Source organism: Varanus komodoensis, unplaced genomic scaffold (genome assembly GCF_004798865.1).
Source record: "Varanus komodoensis strain SLA01 unplaced genomic scaffold, ASM479886v1 scaffold1, whole genome shotgun sequence".
Taxonomy (NCBI): Eukaryota; Metazoa; Chordata; class Lepidosauria; order Squamata; family Varanidae; genus Varanus; species Varanus komodoensis.
In genome coordinates, this window is record NW_025335268.1 from 37,034,205 (window position 1) to 37,052,591 (window position 18,387).

The 18,387-nt window shown below is 43.3% G+C and overlaps 1 protein-coding gene across 3 annotated transcripts in view; it reads left to right on the forward strand.

Moving 5' to 3' along the window:
- IPCEF1 (interaction protein for cytohesin exchange factors 1) overlaps positions 1-18,387 on the forward strand; it is an 87,526-nt gene that overhangs the window by 26,548 nt on the left and 42,591 nt on the right. The window contains exon 1 of one of the 3 annotated variants that reach the window (XM_044422492.1): positions 8,761-8,943. The exons of 1 other annotated variant lie outside the window; for it this stretch is intronic. The gene's annotated coding sequence lies outside the window, so the exon portion shown is untranslated. Of the gene's footprint in view, positions 1-8,760; positions 8,944-9,391; positions 9,438-18,387 lie in introns of those variants that run through there. One more of the 3 variants, XM_044422506.1, reaches the window with a different exon arrangement.

Genomic DNA, 18,387 nt, shown 5'->3' on the forward strand with positions numbered 1-18,387 from the left:
CCAGCCACAGGACCGAATTCAATATCAGTGTACTTATGGCACACGTTCCTCTCTCCCTGTAAGATCTGAAGGTCAGTGCCCAGACTCAGTGATGGGCTGGATGGGGGCTGATAAACTGAGGCTGAATCCTGGTGAGATGAAGGCCCCCTGAGTGAAGGGTGCCTGAATCCGGGAGATAAGCTCATTGCCTGATCTCAATAGAGTCACACTTATACTCTCTTGAAAGATCAGCACCATAGTCTGAGAGTACTCCTAGATCCATCACTGTCACTCAGAGTGCCTTTTGCCAGCTTCCTCTCTTGGGTAGGCATTGCTTGGCTGAAGTGGAACATGTGCTAGTAACTTCCAGGCTGGATTACAGCAAAATGTTGTATGTGGGGCCAGCCGTAAGGCTGGGGTAGAAGCTGGAGCCAGGGCAGAGGCTGCTGCCAGGGAGCTAAATCCCCGCTTTTTGCTGGGGGAACGGCACTGACTTCCCATTCACTACTGGGTGAGGTTTAAGGTTCTGCAGCTCCTGTATACAACCAGAACAGCTTTGGACCAGGATGCCTGAGAGAGTGCCTTTCCCCTTATCTACCTGCCCTGTCCCCAAGGTCATCAGATGGGATGCTTCTGGTAGCTCCACAAGGACCTCTGGCCCAGGCTGGAGTTCACCGGGATAGTGTCTCTGTGGAACTCCCTGTCTCTGAACTTGAGTGTTGTTTTCAGTGCCCCTGGAAGACATCTTTATTTTTAGAAGCCTTCCTTGACCAAATGGCCACCATTTTTATTGGTATTAACTTTTAATATGACATTTTATTTCTTTTTCTTTGCTTGTTCACCTCTCTGGAACCTTAGGGTGTGGAGCACTATGTAAATGCTGTAAATCAATCAGTCCATCACAGAAACTCTTAGAATGACCACTACATGTGGCTGGTGGGCAGAACTTAGGGCAAAAGGGGGTGGATAGACCCCCCAAACATCACCATGCAGCTCTTATTGCCATTAATAAATGTTTAGACTGGGAAAAGAACTGCAGCTGGCCCTTAAGAGCTGCACCAAACAACTGGCTACTGGGGGAAAGGGGATATGGTCAGAGAAGGGGGGTGGCCTTTGGAGGACTAGATTTGCCCCACACTCCTGAGGTTCCTCATACCTGCTCCAAAAGAAAATGGGAAGGCAAGATGGTTTGCCTCCTTGCACCCCACTCAAGAGTCCAGACTTGCCTGTGTACTTTCCGCATAGCTGTCTTAGGCTGCAACCATATACCCAGCCTTCCCCAACCTTGTACCTTCCATTTGATTTGCATGGCACTCTCTAACACTTCCAGACAGGCTGTCAGATGGTCAGGGATGATGGGAGTTGCAGTCCAAAACTTCTAGAGAACACCTGCCCTACCAGCTTGTACAAAGCCCCTGGTACGTATATTTGAGGAGACATGCCTGGGACAGTGCTGCAGAGCCATCCTGTGTTTGAGAAAGTGGTCTTAACTGCAGTGGTGTGTGAACGTCATGCTAGCTATATGGTTGCATGTTGTGATGGCAGTAGCTCCTAGAGGTAAAAAAAGGTGGCCATGGGGCACATGTGCCATTTGGAACGTAGACAAGTTTCAAATTGTTCACCAAACTGGCATTTCTAAGAAGTCTGCAGATAGGCCAGAGGTGTGCTTCAGCCCTTTAGAGCAAGATGGCCCGTGATTGGAGCGGGAAGTGATCAAAGTTCTTCAGAACTTAATGTCCAATATTGTTCCCGTAAAAGCTATATGAGCAAGTCACAGCAAAGCCAAATTCCATCAGTTTCTGCTTAACTTTGGCAGAATTGTGTGAAGTGCTTCCAGCTTCATATACTACCCCTTTGTTGTTAAACAAACATGTTGGAGACCAGAGCTTCAGTGTTTAGCCGCACATTGCTAATAACCAGTCTTGGGAGTAACAGTTTAGGAATAGTGATATGACTGAGTTTCCTTTTTGCCTTTGCTGCTTCTTCTCCAATGGGGCATCTAATGCAAGCTTAATCAATCGTGAAAGTGATGGAATAGCGAAACGCAAAAATGAAAAATAGGCACTGCCACCATGTGGAAACCATAGGAATAACAAAGAGCAGGAGCAATTAAACTGTAGCGAAGCAAAGAAGAGAGGAATTCCTTCTAAAGCTCAATTTGATTCCCTCGCCCTACATGACATCGCCACTGATAAACACTGTTGGCCGTGTAGAGAAAATGAGGTGCAAAACCTGAAAAAGCTCAAAGTTCAACAAGTCACATCCTGAAACTTTTCTAAATATCGCAGAATTTTTAGCCTTACACTGTATGTCTGTGACCAGTCTTTGAAAGACTGAATTGGACTTCCATTGAAAAACATAAGTGTTCTGAACACATCTGTAATTAATTCAATAAAAGAGTAAGACTACCATAAGAACATAAGAAAAGCCATGTTGGATCAGACCCAAGGTCCATTCCTGCCGGCACTCCACACACACAGTGCTGCTCACAGGATCCCTCAAGCAGGATGGGAACAGGAGTTCCACTTGCCCAAGCTCCCCAGAAGCTGATGTACGCAGGCATACTGCCTCTGCTAACAGAGCGGGCACCTAGCCAACAAGACGAGAAGCCACGGTTAAGCCTCCTCTTCCATGAATTTGATACCCCTTTTCTCATGCAGCAGTTGAAAAGGGAGTGACCATGTGAATCTCCCTGGGTTGGACTCCTCAGTCCCAAAGGACTGGTAGAGAGGAGGTTTTTCTACTACACTGAAGAAAGAACAATGCTAGAGGGTGAAGCTGATGACTAAATATGTCTATGTGCTGATATTTGGCAGAATATATTTTACTTCTTATTATAATTATCTTCTGCATATTCCCCAAGGAGACCAAGATCTGTGCAGCCCCTCTACTCTCTATTTTATCCTCTCAAGGAACCTGTGAGCTACTTTAGCCTGAGAATCCATGACTGGCCTAAGGTCTACCAGTGAGCTTCTTGGCCAAATGTGGACCAGAACCTGGATTTCCAGGCTCCTGGTCAAGCACTCCAAGCAGCACACCAGGATGTGATTTCCTGGGCCTGGCAGAGGCAAAAATCCCCATCCAATGGCATCAGCATCTTGGTTTGTGCACTTCATGCTGAGGAATATCAGATTCAGCAGCAAGTTTGATGCATCCCCCAGTGCCCACCTCAAGTGTAGTGGGGCAGAAGGAAGGGGTAACAGGGGCCCGAAACCATAGTGAACAGCACTGGGCAAAACCCCTACAGCCATCAGCATCGCTGTTAACCCCAAGGCCCTGCCCCAGATTTTGTTGGCACAGACTCTGGAGGTACTGGAGAACAGAGGCTGCTGCAGCCACCAGACCTGACAGTTCTGTTCAGAACTCCTGGTCAGAAGAAAGACTGGGAGATACTGGGAGGTGCCTGGGCAATTTGCAATAGATCCCCAGGACTCCTGTCTCCCAGTAGTTCAGCAATGGCAACGACAAAGGACGCAATCCTATTGCCCCTGTAGCAGATGCTTGTAAGTCTCTAAAGTCAGAGGCGTATAAGTTTGCAAGGCAAAGTGCAGGGCAAAGTGGCAGTGCATTCAGCAGCTGCCTTCGCCCTGACTCATGCCCTGCTTTTTATCTAGATGGCTATTTTCAGCCCCTTAGATATAGTGCCATGGAGGGAAGGAGGCTGGGGGTCAGCTGGAAATGGCTTATCTTCATATCCCCAGCCTCCTTGTCCCTTACACGACATGCCACCTTTCCCCCCTATAAGGCCTTGTTATGACCTCAGTGGGGACAGCTGGTGCGGTTCTTTCCATGCTGGCTGCAGGGGAGCAGGGCAGGGGCTTGGCCTTCAGTCCCCCCCCCCCCCCAAGATCATAGGATCTCACAACTAGGACTCTACAGAATCCCAAAGGCTCCCAGATGAGCTCATAAGGCCATAGGATTGCCCTAAAGGTGTATGTGTGTTGCTTTGTTTAAGTGCATCAGGAAGATCTAAAGAAGAATGTCTCTGAGAAAATGAGGAGCTGTTTTTGTGTGTGGAAGGCCTGAAAGACAAGTCCATGGGCTGAGAATGTGCTCAGAGGCACTCGGTTCCTGAGTATTAAAGGTGTCTTTCCCCACCTTTGCTCAGAGCTACTATTTTGCACCTGATTCTGACAGGTAGACCTTGTGATCTAGGGGGGAGAGAGAGAGAGAGATTCCACAAGCTTGAAGTGTGTCTGCCTCACCTAGCAGCCTTCCCTAGCCTGGTGTCCTCCCGGAGCTTTGGACTACATTACTGACTATTGACCACTGTGATGAGGGTCATGGTAGCTGAAGTCCAAAGCATCTGGAGGGCGTTGGGGTAGGGAAGGTGGCTGTAACAGGCACCCGTGGCTTTCTGCAGCTGCTTCCATTTCAGTCTGGGATGCAGTTGAGAACAGGAAGACAGCATGGGAGATTTTCATCAGAGGATAAGCTGCTTCCTCCCAACTGCAAGCAGGTTCTCCTCTGATGAAAATCTGATCAGCACTGCCCCTTTCCTAGCTGATGGCTATCCAGAATGGAGGAGGAGGCCCCTGTTTTGCTCACAGGCCTTTTGCATCACTTCTGCTTCAGCCCTTTTTCCACACTGGAAATATTAAGTTTGAAGTTGATGCTGAGAAATCCTTCTAAGAGGAAAACTGCCTGAATGCCGGGGAGGAGCTTCCATCCTCTCTCAGGCTTCTGATCTTGGTGGGTGGACTCAGCCTCTCTCTGCATTCGGGTTGTGGGCGGGGATGACTCGAGAGGTTTTCCAGGCCAGCATAATAAGCAAAGCACTCACTCTGAGTTGTCCTCGCTATGACACCCAGGCGACAGTGGGCCCAGTTGAGTCATTTGTCAAGTTCACTCTGTGTGGGCATAAAGAGCAGGTGAGTCAGTGAGAAGTGAAACTCTTTAAAAAGATAAAAGAGAGCTGTGATACTTAGCCATAGGTAAGGACTGTAGTACTCGGAGCTGAAAACTGAGCTCTGCTAGAAGCTGTTGGGGGCTCTCCAATGTTCTGAATCGCAAGCATTGCTACTTGTTCCTCATGGTCCGGATCTTTCCCCAGAACACAAAGCTCAGAGTGGGAAGTAGGCAGATCCTGTTTCTAAGGCACTGAATCCATGTTGCACATTGCAATTTTATTGTTAAGAGAAGGCCTGATTTAGCATAATGATGCATTTCTAATATATCCTTGCCATTTTGTGGGTATTAAAATGTTGGGAGACTCGCTATTGTAATGAATACATCAGGCAATGTTGAAGGGGGAGCCTTCTTTAACATGTAGGAGTGGAGAATTGAGCCACAGGGCTTCTTTACATGACCCAAACATCTTCTAGAGTGTCTCCTTTACAACTGCCCCCTCCCATCATGTTTTTCTTTCTTTGGCTTTCACTAAGTTACATTACGGAACCACACAGTTGGACAGAGGTATAGCAGAACTGCAAAAATGCATGGGCCTTTCGGTCAGGCGCATTCTACCTTTTCCGGGTTAATTGCACAGCTTCTTCAACCTGAAAAAGCCATGGAAATGGTTGAAAAGAATGGGAGGCATCTTGGAGAACACCATGGCAAGCATCCACAAGCTGCTGTGGGTGAGGAGTCGCACACTCAAAAGAAATACCTCTTGTAGAGCAAACCATGGTCATTGGCCATGTTCACACAAACACATTCCAAAACTTGCTGCAGTGCCGCGTCTGTGATCAGAAACACACCTCAGCTCTCCCAGCCGTAATTTTTGGGTCCCACAAGGCTCTGGAGAAGATTCAAATGAGGAAGAGGCCGTCTGCCTTTGCCCAGTGCCCTCTTGGTCGTCCCGGAGCCCTGCGACTACCCTCGGGCTCAGAGGATGAGCTGCCAGCAGCCACTCCATCTCTACACCGCACAGGCGTCAAAGCAGCAGGCAAGGGCCCTTTCAGACATGTGCTTGGTTGCTTCCGTGAACTGGGGCCTGAAGCCAAACAGGCCTTGGCTGCTTTTCATAAGGTTTATGTGGCTCCAGCTCCCCACATAGCTCAGCCAGCAGGGTCCACCAGCAGCTTTCCAAGGTTCTGCTCCCCACTTTGCCAGACTGTGCCCCCTTTCCTTGCAAGCCTACAGCTGGTGGCAAATGCATTTCTCAGATGGTAAAAATGCATCCCTTTATTGAATTATAAATTCTTCTCCTATTTTTAGTTTAGGGCTCGGCCATCTTCAGACAGAGGCATTATTGAGAGTGTAAGAGACCCCAGGTGTTTGGAAAGAAACAACTGGTGATGCAGTGAGTGTGTAATAGATATATAGATAAACACACACACACACACACACAAAACTGGATTCTTTCCATCAGCAATCATCTGTCTATCCATCCATGCATCCACTCTCTCCATTTGCAGTGTGGAGTGATTCAGTGGCATCAGGAAGTTACCATTCAGTGTTGTGAAATGTACAAACCAGCATCTAGAAGGGACATGCTATGCAGTAGAAACAACCAAACAAACAAACACCCACCCAATCCATGTAAAGAGTGTAGCTACTTTACTCTTAACTAGAAGATGAGCATTACTTTTTAAAAAGTTATTCACCTATTTGTGAATTAGTGTGTTCCAAATCAGGTCAAGCAAAGAAGCTTTTAAACGCCATTTATTTAAATGCCATTTTAATTGTTAATATTATTTATTTATTTTATTTTTATGGCCAGGACGTCTCCAATTATATTATATAGTTTTATATTGCTATTATTTATTTATTGTTGTAAGCCGCCCCAAGGCTTTGGCATATGGGGCGGCATAGAAGCTTTCTAAATAAATAATAAACCTTTCCAGCTTATAACATTGATTTTCTTTTTTCTTGATGTAAATGTAATTGCATCATCCAACAGTTAGTGAATTCTACTGATTGTTTCATGCTGGGCACTTTGTTTGACATATTCAAGAATGGAATAAAGCAGAGGAGTTCGTCCCCACCCCCTGCCCGTAGAGGTGAACCGAAGGACAAAATTTGTCATAGGCTGCATGGAAATTATCATTACTGTCACTGAATAGTGATGGTAAATCAAAGAGGCTAACATCACATTTCAGTAACATTCATTTTAAAATTGCCACTGTGGGAATTTTAAAAAATAATCAAACAGCTCTTCACAGATTTAAATTTCTATATTCGTTATTCAAAAGTCCAACCAGTTGCTAATGCATAGGAGATGTGCATTTGGGAAGTTAAGGTTGTAATGCTGGAATTAATCCTTTGAGTTTTCATCTTGCTTGCTTGCTTCCTTCAGTGAGATTTTTCTCTGATTCTGTGAAGATCATAACTGTAAATGTCTGCATTGATCTTTACCTGTAGTTTGCCTTCTGACCTCCTTGGGAACTGCTCTGTCAAGTCCAGCTTTCTGGAGGCTACAGCTGTACTTCTGCTCTGGCCTGATGCTAGGAATGGTGAGCTCAGTTTCCACATACTTTAGGATCCACACCTCCTATCTTTGTGCTGGTTCCGTGAACTTAAACAATAAAGTACTCTCTGCCTGTGATGTTATCTGTGTTATTCATAGCATTCCTAATGATAAATGGACCTTGCAAAATTTGGACAGGATGGGCTTTCTGCAAGATGTTCTTGGAAATTTCAGTTTGCTTTGTTTCAGGCAGTGAAAAAATGTTGCAATTGGTTTGTGGCAAATTTAAGAACAGAATGAGGTTGTAAAAGATTGAACTCGCCTTTTTGAACCAACCAGTGGCACTTGTGATGCAATCACAGATAGATAGACAGACAGACAGACAGATAGATAGATCTACTATGGATTTAGATTGCATAGACAGATTTTCCAATTTCAATGCCCCAAAATATGGGAAAGTGGAAGGTATAAAATACTGGGTGATCAAGATTTTATTAATGGATTAAAAAAAGGCAAGCAATACATATGGCTCTTGCAGTATGGAAATATGGTTCCAACAGCAACGACAATGACACAACAACAACAAGGTATTTAGAATGCAATAACCTCACTTTATAGCCACAGGAGGCTCTCAGTGTGACCTACAAAACATCCAAAATTATATCACATTCAAGTATAGAACAAGAACAAACTCAGCATGGTGGCCATATGGAATTAGAACTGTGCAGGAAACGTTTCCTATTTTTATATTGTTCTCCATCCTATTTTCTTCTTATTTTTCCTCACACAGTAACACATTTCCAGCAGAGGCAGAGAAAGTTCTAATCTGCCTCAATACTCATTCCTCATGACAGCAAAAATAATTTTAGCTTAAATATTTGGGTGGGGTGCGTGTGACCAGTAGCTTTTTTGACGGTACTGGTGTCGGTGAAGATGCTGTAGCATTGGTCTACATGTTACCTCTGCCATGAAGAGAGCACTAGAAATGTGGGGCATTCGACAGACCAAAAGTGAAGCCTTTGTGTCCGTCTCACTAAAAAGATGGTTTCTCAGAAGACGAGAAAGAGTGCGAGTGAGCTGTGCACCCCGTTCCCACAAGTGCTTTGTAGAAGAACACTGTGCTGTGTAGTTAAATACAACCGCTCTGTGGGCTGGGTATGGCGTTGCATAACTTCAGTTGCATGCAGAAGTGGAAGAAAAGTAGAGACGCAGTGCAAGGCTTTGTCATGTGTAGTTGAATGCAATCCTGCTTCCTGCTTAACGCTTGCAGTTGTGCCAGCTGGTGCGGCGAGCGGAGATTGCTAAAATGATACCACCACCCAAGAATATTATCTGTTAGTAAACCAGCCACCCTCCGTGAAATCTTGGTTGAGCAAACCTCCAGGCTAGATGGGTTAGTCTTACCGTGAACGTTGTTGATTAGCAATGGCTTGAGTGGTTGTTATATCAACTAGCTTATTTTCTTTAGTTTGTCTACTCGTGACTTTTCCACCAGTTTCCTCTTGGGTAATCTTTCATTGCAGCTAACTTAAGTAAGAAGAGTTTCCTGCCTCCTTTGAGAAGGTAGAGAAGGTGACAGCACTGGAGGGCGGTCTTGAGTTCCCAGCGCCTAGGTATGTGCAGTTTGCTCCATTTCAAACTTAAATGCAGTTCTGGTGTTGATTTCATTCATCGCAGAGCTGGCCAGAAATTACAGTGTGAATTATTTGTGTAATTTGCTGCTTTTCTTATTTTTCAAAGATCTGTACTACTTCCCCCTTTGCTCCTGTTAGGCATTCTAGATGACTGATGGAAAGATAGGGTGTAGCCTGGAGAAAATCAAACTCTTTTAATTCTCATTTTTTCCAAGAGAAAAGATTTACCAGGTATTTTTCTGCATTATTGTTTTCAATGGAGCTTGATCCTAGGTAAAAGAATTTTAGCTTTAATCACATGTGCTGAAATCAAGGATACCGAAAAGTGTAGTTGGCCAAACTGTGCCCATTGTATTCTTCACTTCATGCTTTTTTTTCTGCAAAAAATATCAAATAGTCATTGCTAAACTGGAAAAGATGGCGTGAAGAACCAGGACAGAACCAGGACTGTGCTGAGCTGGATCTCAGGGAAGGTATGGCATAATATAGAGGAAAGCCCAAGAATTAGAATAAAGATCAGGGTAAATATTTTTGATATTGGAGTGCAATAGGTGTTCTCTTTACTTATTTTGCTCTTTACTTATTTTCTCTTTACTTATTTGTGGAGTAGGTGTTCTATTTACTTATTTTGCCGAGGTTGCACTCCCTGTGTATCTAAACTTCTACTCTGGAAACTGGTGTGAGTGATATATGGATCTGTGTGTACATGAGGGTTTTGTTGTGCTCCCAAATCATGGTCCAGCTTGTGTGTCATGGTGGCATTTGGCTGGGGGAAATGCTTTGCCATGTCCACTTGGCTGAGCAGTGAGATATCGTTTTTTTTTTTTTTACCTTGTGGGTGGGTGCAGGCTAAAAATGTATAGCTCTTTTCTCATATTTGTTATATTTGCAAGCAGGGCATCATAGAAGCAAATCAGCGTATTTTCTGCACAATATGAGTTGGAGAGAAAAATACTTTTCTCATGGTCTGCCCTTTCATTTCCTTCAGACCACATCATGGTCTGCCCCTTCATTTCTGGGAAATGTCAACTTAGAGACATCCATCTCTCTTTCTTTCTGTTTTGAACTGCAGGCTGCATGTTTATTATCTCTCTGCTTCCAGTCTTGCTGGGCCACCATATGAATGGGCATTTGTGCATAGCAAGCCAGCTATGAAAGGGGTTTGCTTGATAATCTTTGACCCCGGGTAGAATGGACTCACAGAAACAAGCAAAAACACCGAAGTGGATAAAAATAAAAGATTTTGCTTTTAAAAGTCAAACAAATCAAAATTTTAACAAGCAAATGTTCAAATCTGACTTCAGAAAAATTAAATCTAGTTTTAATTTCTTTTTAACATGCAACTAATACATTTTCCATAAGTAGATGAATATTAAATAATCTGAGACTGCAGGTGCAATCCTATGTCTCTGGACACCCATTTAGTGTCCCAGCTCTGAGATCCTGAAAGGCCAAGGAATCCCTGTCCTGCCCCACTTCTGGCTGGCTTTGCAATACCCACACCAGCTGCCTCCACAAGCTAGTCCTCAGGGGGCAAAACAGGGCGTACCATTGCATGGGGTGGGAACAGAAGATAAAATGCAGGGTATGGGCCACGGCGGTGGTGACAATGGCTGCTGCTACACTCCTATGTCTCCAGGTTTGGAGGCTTCTGTGGGCCTGCCTTCGGGAAGACTGGATTTCATGCCATGTTATTCACCATACACCTTCAGTGCTTCCACAGGATACAATAAGTTAAAGGAAGCTTTTCTATGCAAATGAAAAACCAATCTGCTTATCTATCAAATAGTAATATTTACTGTCTGCCCCCCCTCCCCTAGAAATATAAGCACTTAAATTTTATCTGATGAAAATACACTGCCCTGTCTCCCTGTAACTATGGGAACTGTTGGGTGTGAGAAGGGATGGTGGTCTTGGGCAATCATTCTGCAGGCTGCATTCCGGGCAATGAATCAGAATTGGAATGTGAAACATCTTACAGTGAAATTGGGGAGGATGGGCTAGGTCGAGATTCTGAGATGGAGGAGGAGCAGGTGCTAATCTCAAGACCAGGTGCTTTGCCCAGCCAGGTTCTGGGAATGACCAAGATGTACAGCCAGTGGGAAGGGTCTCTGAGGATGAAAAATTCTTGTATGTAGACCAGGGTCCCCCTGCCTTGGGATGAAGTATTTTTGTCCTGTATTTCATGAAGAGGAAAGATGTTAGTGCCTGTGTACCTGCAGTAATGGGAGAAAGTGACTGTATAAAGTCTGTGGCAATAGATGTTATCTTTTGTTCTCAGCTTGGGAAGAGGAAAGGATGTGCTCCTTGCTAAGGCAACTTTGGAGGCCTACCAAACATCCCCAACTCAGCTACAGAGAAGTGGAATGTAAACTTTCATTTGCTGGTTTATATTCTGCTTCCTTATTTCATCATCATATTCATTAAATCGTATATCATCTTTGGCACAGGTGGTTTCATTTCTTCCAAAGTGTCCTTGAATCTAAAGTAAGGTGTCTTGGCTGGGCAAGGATCCTGGAGTTAAAACAGAAATATATGAAGATGCATCAATGGAAAACTTGAATGAAACCACTTATTTGACTTGGTTTTTCCCCCTTGCTGATATTAATCACTGATTTTATTTATTTATTTAGAATATTTATATGCCATATATGATTTTATATGATTTTGATCTCTTCTGGTATTTGTAATTACCGAAAAGCTCTGTCAGCCCGAGGCAAATTGTCATTATTGGGCAGGGTTTTAGTTGGAAGACTGTCCTAAATCTATTTTCATGCCTTGCTACATTTTTACTGGGATTTATTTATGTATTTCTTTATACATACACGTATTTATAGGCTGCCTATAGCTGCCGAGGCCTTCCCAGGTGGCTTACAATGCATTAAACATATTAAAACATAATAAAATTTTTAATTTTATGTTGTGAGCTGCCCCGAGGCTTCGGCGAATGGGGCGGCATAGAAATGTTTTAATAAATAAATAAATAAATAAAACACATTAAAAACCTATTAAAACACTAATAAATTAAAACATCCATAATAGCACTATAAAAGGGCCACAGCATTCAAGAGCTAAGAATTAAAAAAAAAGAATTTAAAAAGAATTAAAAAAAGGTATATCTTCTCCTGGTGCTGAAATATCTGTTTCTCTTTTAAAATTGTGCAATATGCTTGGGACAAATGCCATTTTGGCTGCCAACTGATTTTAGTTTACAAAAAAGGAGGAGGAGGAGGAGGAGGAGAAAAGAAAGAAAGAAAGAAAGAAAGAAAGAAAGAAAGAAAGAAAGAAAGAAAGAAAGAAAGAGAAAGAAAGAAATCTGCTGCAATTTAGATGCAACCTATGCTTTGCAATCTAGACACAAGGGAGAATTTCTTGACTGTGAGAGCAGTACAACAGTGGCGACAACAGTGGAACCAAGAGAGCTTGTGTGCTCTTCCACACTAGGTGCGTTTGAGAAGCAATTGGACAATTATCTGATTGGGATGGTGTAACTGGCGTGCTGCACTAGCAGGAGGTCAGATTGATGGCCTTCCTGGTCCCTTTTGACCTGGCTATCTGTGAATCTATGAACTCACAATTTGCAATCATTTCAAAGGATGAAAAGAGCTTGCCTCTAACCATGTGGGAAACCTTTGAATCACTTGAACATAATATACCATATACCAGTTTATCACTGTGATATCTCATTGTCAAAGTGAACAGAAAGCATCCGCTGGTCATTTCTTAAAGCAGCGAACCTTCTTTGCCTCCTTTCCATACCATATTATTGCTTATTGTTGTCCCCCGGTGACTTCCGTGATGATTTTTACTTCTTACTGACTCTTCTTTCCAGAGGTCTTTCAGGGTCTTTCCAGATTATAAGAGGCCTCTCTTGTTTTGCTGCAGGAGACCATTCCTCAGTTCAAGAAAGCATTTCTGTTCTAAGAACACTTGGAATTCCTTTCCAAGCAGGCAGGGCTGCAGGAGTCTTGGAGTGCTATCTAGCGTGTGGTTCCTTTACATGCAGGACCGGTCCTGCCGTTAGGCAGAACGAGGCTATTGCTTAAGGCGGCAGGTGCTGAGTGACACTGCAGTGGCAGCAAAGCCCCGGTGGTTCCCCTCCGTAGTAGGACGGGGCTGCGTGTTCCACGCAGGCTGCTCCCCTCCGTGGGACAGGAGGCTGTGGATTCATCACCAGCTTCTGTAGGTGAAATGGGAGAGGATCATTTGGTCTTTCATTTGGCACCAGCCCTCCTGAGAGAAGAAACACCCAAAATGTCTTAACAGCTTCTAATTCAGTGCCAAAAGAGAAGTTCGGTATGCTTATGCTTTAGGCAATGTTATTTCAATATAGGCCTCATTTTCACACTAGATGTTTTATTTAGAAAAGCAAAACAAGATGAAATCAAAAGTTAATATTGTGGGTGCAGCTACAACAGGGCAGCTCGGCTGCTAATGGGGACTGGCCAACAAGATCATTTTACACCAGTCCTCTGTAAGTTGCATGCGTTAACAGTTTAAGTCTGGCCCCAATTCAAGGTCCTAACACTAAAATTTCAAACCCTAAATTGTTTGCGGCCAGGTTATCTAAAGGAACGCCTCTTCCCATATGTACCTACCTGGCCCTGAAGTCTTCATCTCAGGTCCTTCTCAGAGAGCCCCCTTCAAGGGAAGCAAAGAGAGTAGCAACTAGGGGAAGGGCCTTTTCTGGAACAACCTGGTTGCATTTGCTGTGGGGGGGGGGGGGGCTTTGCTGTGTGTTGTGTGTCGATTGGGTGTGTTGTCTTGGTGGTATATTATGAGCCTGGAGTTTTAATGTTTCTTATCTGCTATTATTATTGTGATTTTATATTGGTATATTTTCATATTGTAAACCATTCAAGGAGTTGTCCAGTCTGATGGATGGTATACAAATGCTTTTTAAAAAAACCCATTCCATGATATATATTTTGGTTTGATGCACTCTCTTGGAAAGTTCACACCTTTGCATTATTATTATTATTATTATTATTATTATTATAACATTTCTATGCTGCCCCTTGCCGAAACCTCCATGTCATGCAGCTCATGATGACACAAATTGCTGCTGTATTTAAGGAGCAGGTCTTTTAATAAGCCCCAGGGATTTTTTTATCTTCCTCGAGGCAAGGAATTATCCCAAAGAAAATGCCAGCTCTTGCCACAGGGGGGCAGATGTGATTGAAGCACTCCCCTCAAGAGGAAAATGTTCGGTAATCATCTTGCTGTGAGAGGAATTGCATTTTGACAAATATACCACTTGCGCTGTGAGATCTTGATGGCTGCAAAACTATAGTGTGTAGAAAACCAAGACTGTTGTGAGCGTCAACATGCTATACTTAATCTGGGTGAACCTGCGGGAGATCTTTTACTGATTTTCTGATCAATAGAAGAGTTGAAATTAAGTGGGAGGAAAAATCTACGCATACCAACATTTTTCAATTTCTGCAGGGAAGTCCTCTATCCATCTATTGATTGACAGGTAGATAGAGATAATGTTTGTGTGTGTATACACTGAGAGGGAAAGTATTTTATTTTTTGTGGGAGAAAGCTGCAGTTTTCAGCTGTGTGTTATAAATGCATTGACCCTGGTCAACCAGCACATAATATTTCCAAGCTTCTCATCACAAGTTCCCTACAACTTGGAGGAGGCTGTGATGAGTCAGTCGTTGTTTGGATTGCCGTGTGTTCATTTCTACTTGGACATTTCTAGGTTTTTTGTAGGCAGACAGATTGTGATTATGTATTCTGGAAAGAATCTGTGTTTTCGTTTAAAGACAACCACCAAGCTGAAATGGCTTCTGAGCCCTTAGAATGGCAGAACTGGTTCTTGGGTGGTGAGCATGATGAAGGGAAGGGAGCAGAGCTAGTCACTGGCTCTGCTCACTCACTGCACCGCTATTCCTCCATTTGACAGTTCCAAAACTCAGGCTTTGTCTAGTTTTCCTGGTTCCCTGGTTCCTGATAATAGGGAAAGAGCTTGTTATTATAGTCCTATTCCCCGCATGCATTGTTTTTCCTCCCAAATGTCCCTTGAAAACAGCAGTAAGCTTGAAAATCTGTGAACAGGTGCTGAAATTTCAGATGATGGGAGCAAGGGGCAGGGGTGGGACAAAGGGAGCACAATTTCCCATGATCAGATCATTGCATTTGCCTTAAATCTAGACTTTTGGAAGAGAGGTAACATGCCAAACAGTGACAACTGGCTTTCCTAGTGCTAAATTTAATGTCTTTCCAATGATGTCTCATTTGCCTAGACCTTTAAACTGCATTGTGGTTTTGTGCTGGTTTTGCTCTCTCCCTGCATGCCTCACTCACTTAATTAAAGAGAGGAGGTGTTTCCTATTTGCCTGTTTGCATAATTTTTAAATATCATTGAAATTTGTCTTTTATAAGATCACTCCTCAGTTTTCATGTTCTTACTTTTAGCTAGTCTTAGAAACATCTCCCATATTTTATTTACTAATAGCTGAAGGCCACAATATGAGTATTTACGGTAAGTCTGTTGTTTGGGAGTTTATGTGAGTGTTGGCTTATTAAAAGCAAAATGCCTATTAAGAAGAGAACATCCAAGTTCACTGATTCCAATGGCCTTGTAGACAAATGAGTTGGACATGTCATTATCCCCAAGTTGGACCTGAGGTCCATCTTCTGTAAGAGGAAGAGTCCTCCTACCTGATTCCCACTCCTCCTATACCGCAGCTCACATCACCCAGAAGGCTCCCCAGATCTCCTTGAAGGGCTGCACAAAGGGTTAAGGCACCTGTGAAGAAGCCACATTCACGTGCTCCCCAGCAGATGCTTGGGCTTGCTGGGGCTTGCTTCCCCCTTTCATTCCCCTCAGCTCCCCCACCAGCTCTGGCCTCCAACCCAGGGACCTTCATGTCAGAAGTCCCTGTTGCCTTGGCCCCTTCCTCCGACGTTGTTGCTCTGGCAATCCAGCTCCATTGTCCGCCCTGCCAATCCACAATGAAGTCATCCTGGTTCATTTTGACAACACAAAAAGCCACCTTGCATACCAACAACCCTAAAGGAGAAGACGGTTTTTCATATTGTTGGTGAAAAATAAGCCATTGTGCAGAAACTCTGCTGGGTTTGTACGATGTAGCAACCCAGCATCAGTGATCAGCCAAAGTGCCTCGTTGTGTTATCTCAGTCAGGTCTCTGTGTAACATTTTCAGGGGCTGCCACAAGAAGGAGTGAGAGGGAAGTCCTCCTGTGTCAGCACCGTTGAGCTAAGTTAAATCTGTTTATTTTTCAGTGAGATGTATAAAACTTCCAAAGCAAGTTGCACTGTGTTTAGAAATATGCAAAACTGTTTCTTTCCATTTTCCAAACTGGCAATTCGCTATAATGAAACTCAGATAAATTATTTTAAACGGTATGTGAGCACTTTGTGCACATTTCTCCTTTTACATATTTGTATGATTTCTTACCAAATAAAACACATTTTTGCGAGCAACTGTTTCTAATGTAACACATTTTAACATATTTTTCCTTTCATATTTTGCATTCATTTTTCAAACTGGAAAAATTCCTGACAAATTTGGGGAAGGGCAAATTTCAAAGGAGAACTGGGTTTTGTTTCACACAGTGGCTTGAAAGGGCAAACATAGATAAGCATGCATTAAAATAAGCCATCCCGAGACGTTCTGTAGGGGACGGGATAGAAAAGCTTTTAATAAATAAATACATATAAGTAAATAATAAAATACAACTGAACAAATTTCCCCCATTCCTAATTATGTTGTATTGTGATATTCAAGCCTTCAGTGTGAGCACTCCAGGAGCATATTTCAGCAAGTATGCAAATGTTCATCTAAAGATTCATCTAAAGAACTTATTTGCCATTTAAGATAATTTCAAGCCATGTACAACAGTGTGGCAGGAAGTGTTTTGTTCAGGCTGGTGAGAAACAATCGACAGCCATTGTCCGGGTTGGTGGGGAGCAACTTGGGTAGAGCTCAGGCAATTGTTTTGTCAAGGGAAACAGTATTATCGCCAGAGGAGGCCACTGCTTAATCAGTTAATGCAAGATATCAATTATCTCAGTAATTGAAATCTTTAAAAAGCAAACCAGTGGGAAGCCCAACTGTATATGTGTTCACCTGCACAGTCAGTGTGACTTATGGCTTGTCCAGTGCCAGGTTTGCAGCCTTGAACTGGAGGAAAATACAAGCTTTGTAAACAGACCCTTCTGCGAAAAGTCTGAGATCTCTCCTTTTTTATTGGTGTCATTTGAGACTCTGGTGAGAAAAGCTGGCAAAAAACAGAATTTCATTCTTGACAGCTTGGGTGATGCTCGTCTTCGGGGAAGAAATATAAAGGGGGAGTCTTAAATGAATGACTAATGAAATCGCTTTCAGTGCTGGGAAATATTTATGCATATGGGACCTTTTTCACTAGAATTCTACTGGCTGGAGCTGGATACAGATAGTAGTTCAAGAGGGCAGGCTGACAATTAAAGAATTGCAGCTTCTGATGTGCTTAATCTAGGAATGAATTTTTGCTGCTAGAAGTGGCATCTCATGCACACATCTATTTTACCTGAAACTACTACTACTACTACTACTATTACAGCAGCCTAACTGCGGAGGGGGAAAAGGGGGTTTTTGGCCATCACTATTGTGAAACCACTGGGAGTCAGAGATACTCGCTGATCTTCTGCAAATTTATCAGTTGATCTGTATTTGCCTTCTCTCTATCCCTGTCCTAGTTTTTAATAATGAAGCAGAGGTTTTTTCATTACACACCTAGGACTAAATTGCCACGTCTTGCTTACTCCATCATAATTCATGATAACTATGCTTGATGCTCTTAAACAGATGCAGACAGTTCAAGCTTATGTTGTAAAGTGCCCAGAGAGCTTCAGCTGTGGGGCAGTATAGAAATGAAATGATGATGATTATTGATAATAACTATAATGAAATCTACATTCCCTTTTCACAGAACTGGAGTGGAGTGGTGCGCCCAGCTCTGAAGTGGGAGTTCAGAGTGGGCGGGCATTCACTGAGGATGAAGGGTCAGCCTGTCCCTCAGCACAATCATTCTTAGTTTTCTAAAAAATTGCCAAAGCTGAGCTCACAGAAATCTGCTCTTGGCACTGTTCTGCCCTCACCCTCAGCATTGTTTCGACAAAATTTTTCCCGCTCTTGTTAAAATACTGGGAGTCAGAAACCCTTGGTGGTCTAGAAGATTCTAATTTGCTTTCTCCCTAGCCCTGTTGAAAGGAGTTCAAAGTGCTTTATGTACATTTACAACATTCCTTAACAACAGCCCTGTAAGGTGGGTCAATATTATTGCTTTAGACTGCTCTCGGAGGCCAAGAAAGCATAACTTAGCAAGGCTACCTAGTGAAGGTTAGATGGTGAGATTTAAACTGGGGATATTCAGACTCAACAGCTCATACCTGTAAGCCATGCATGG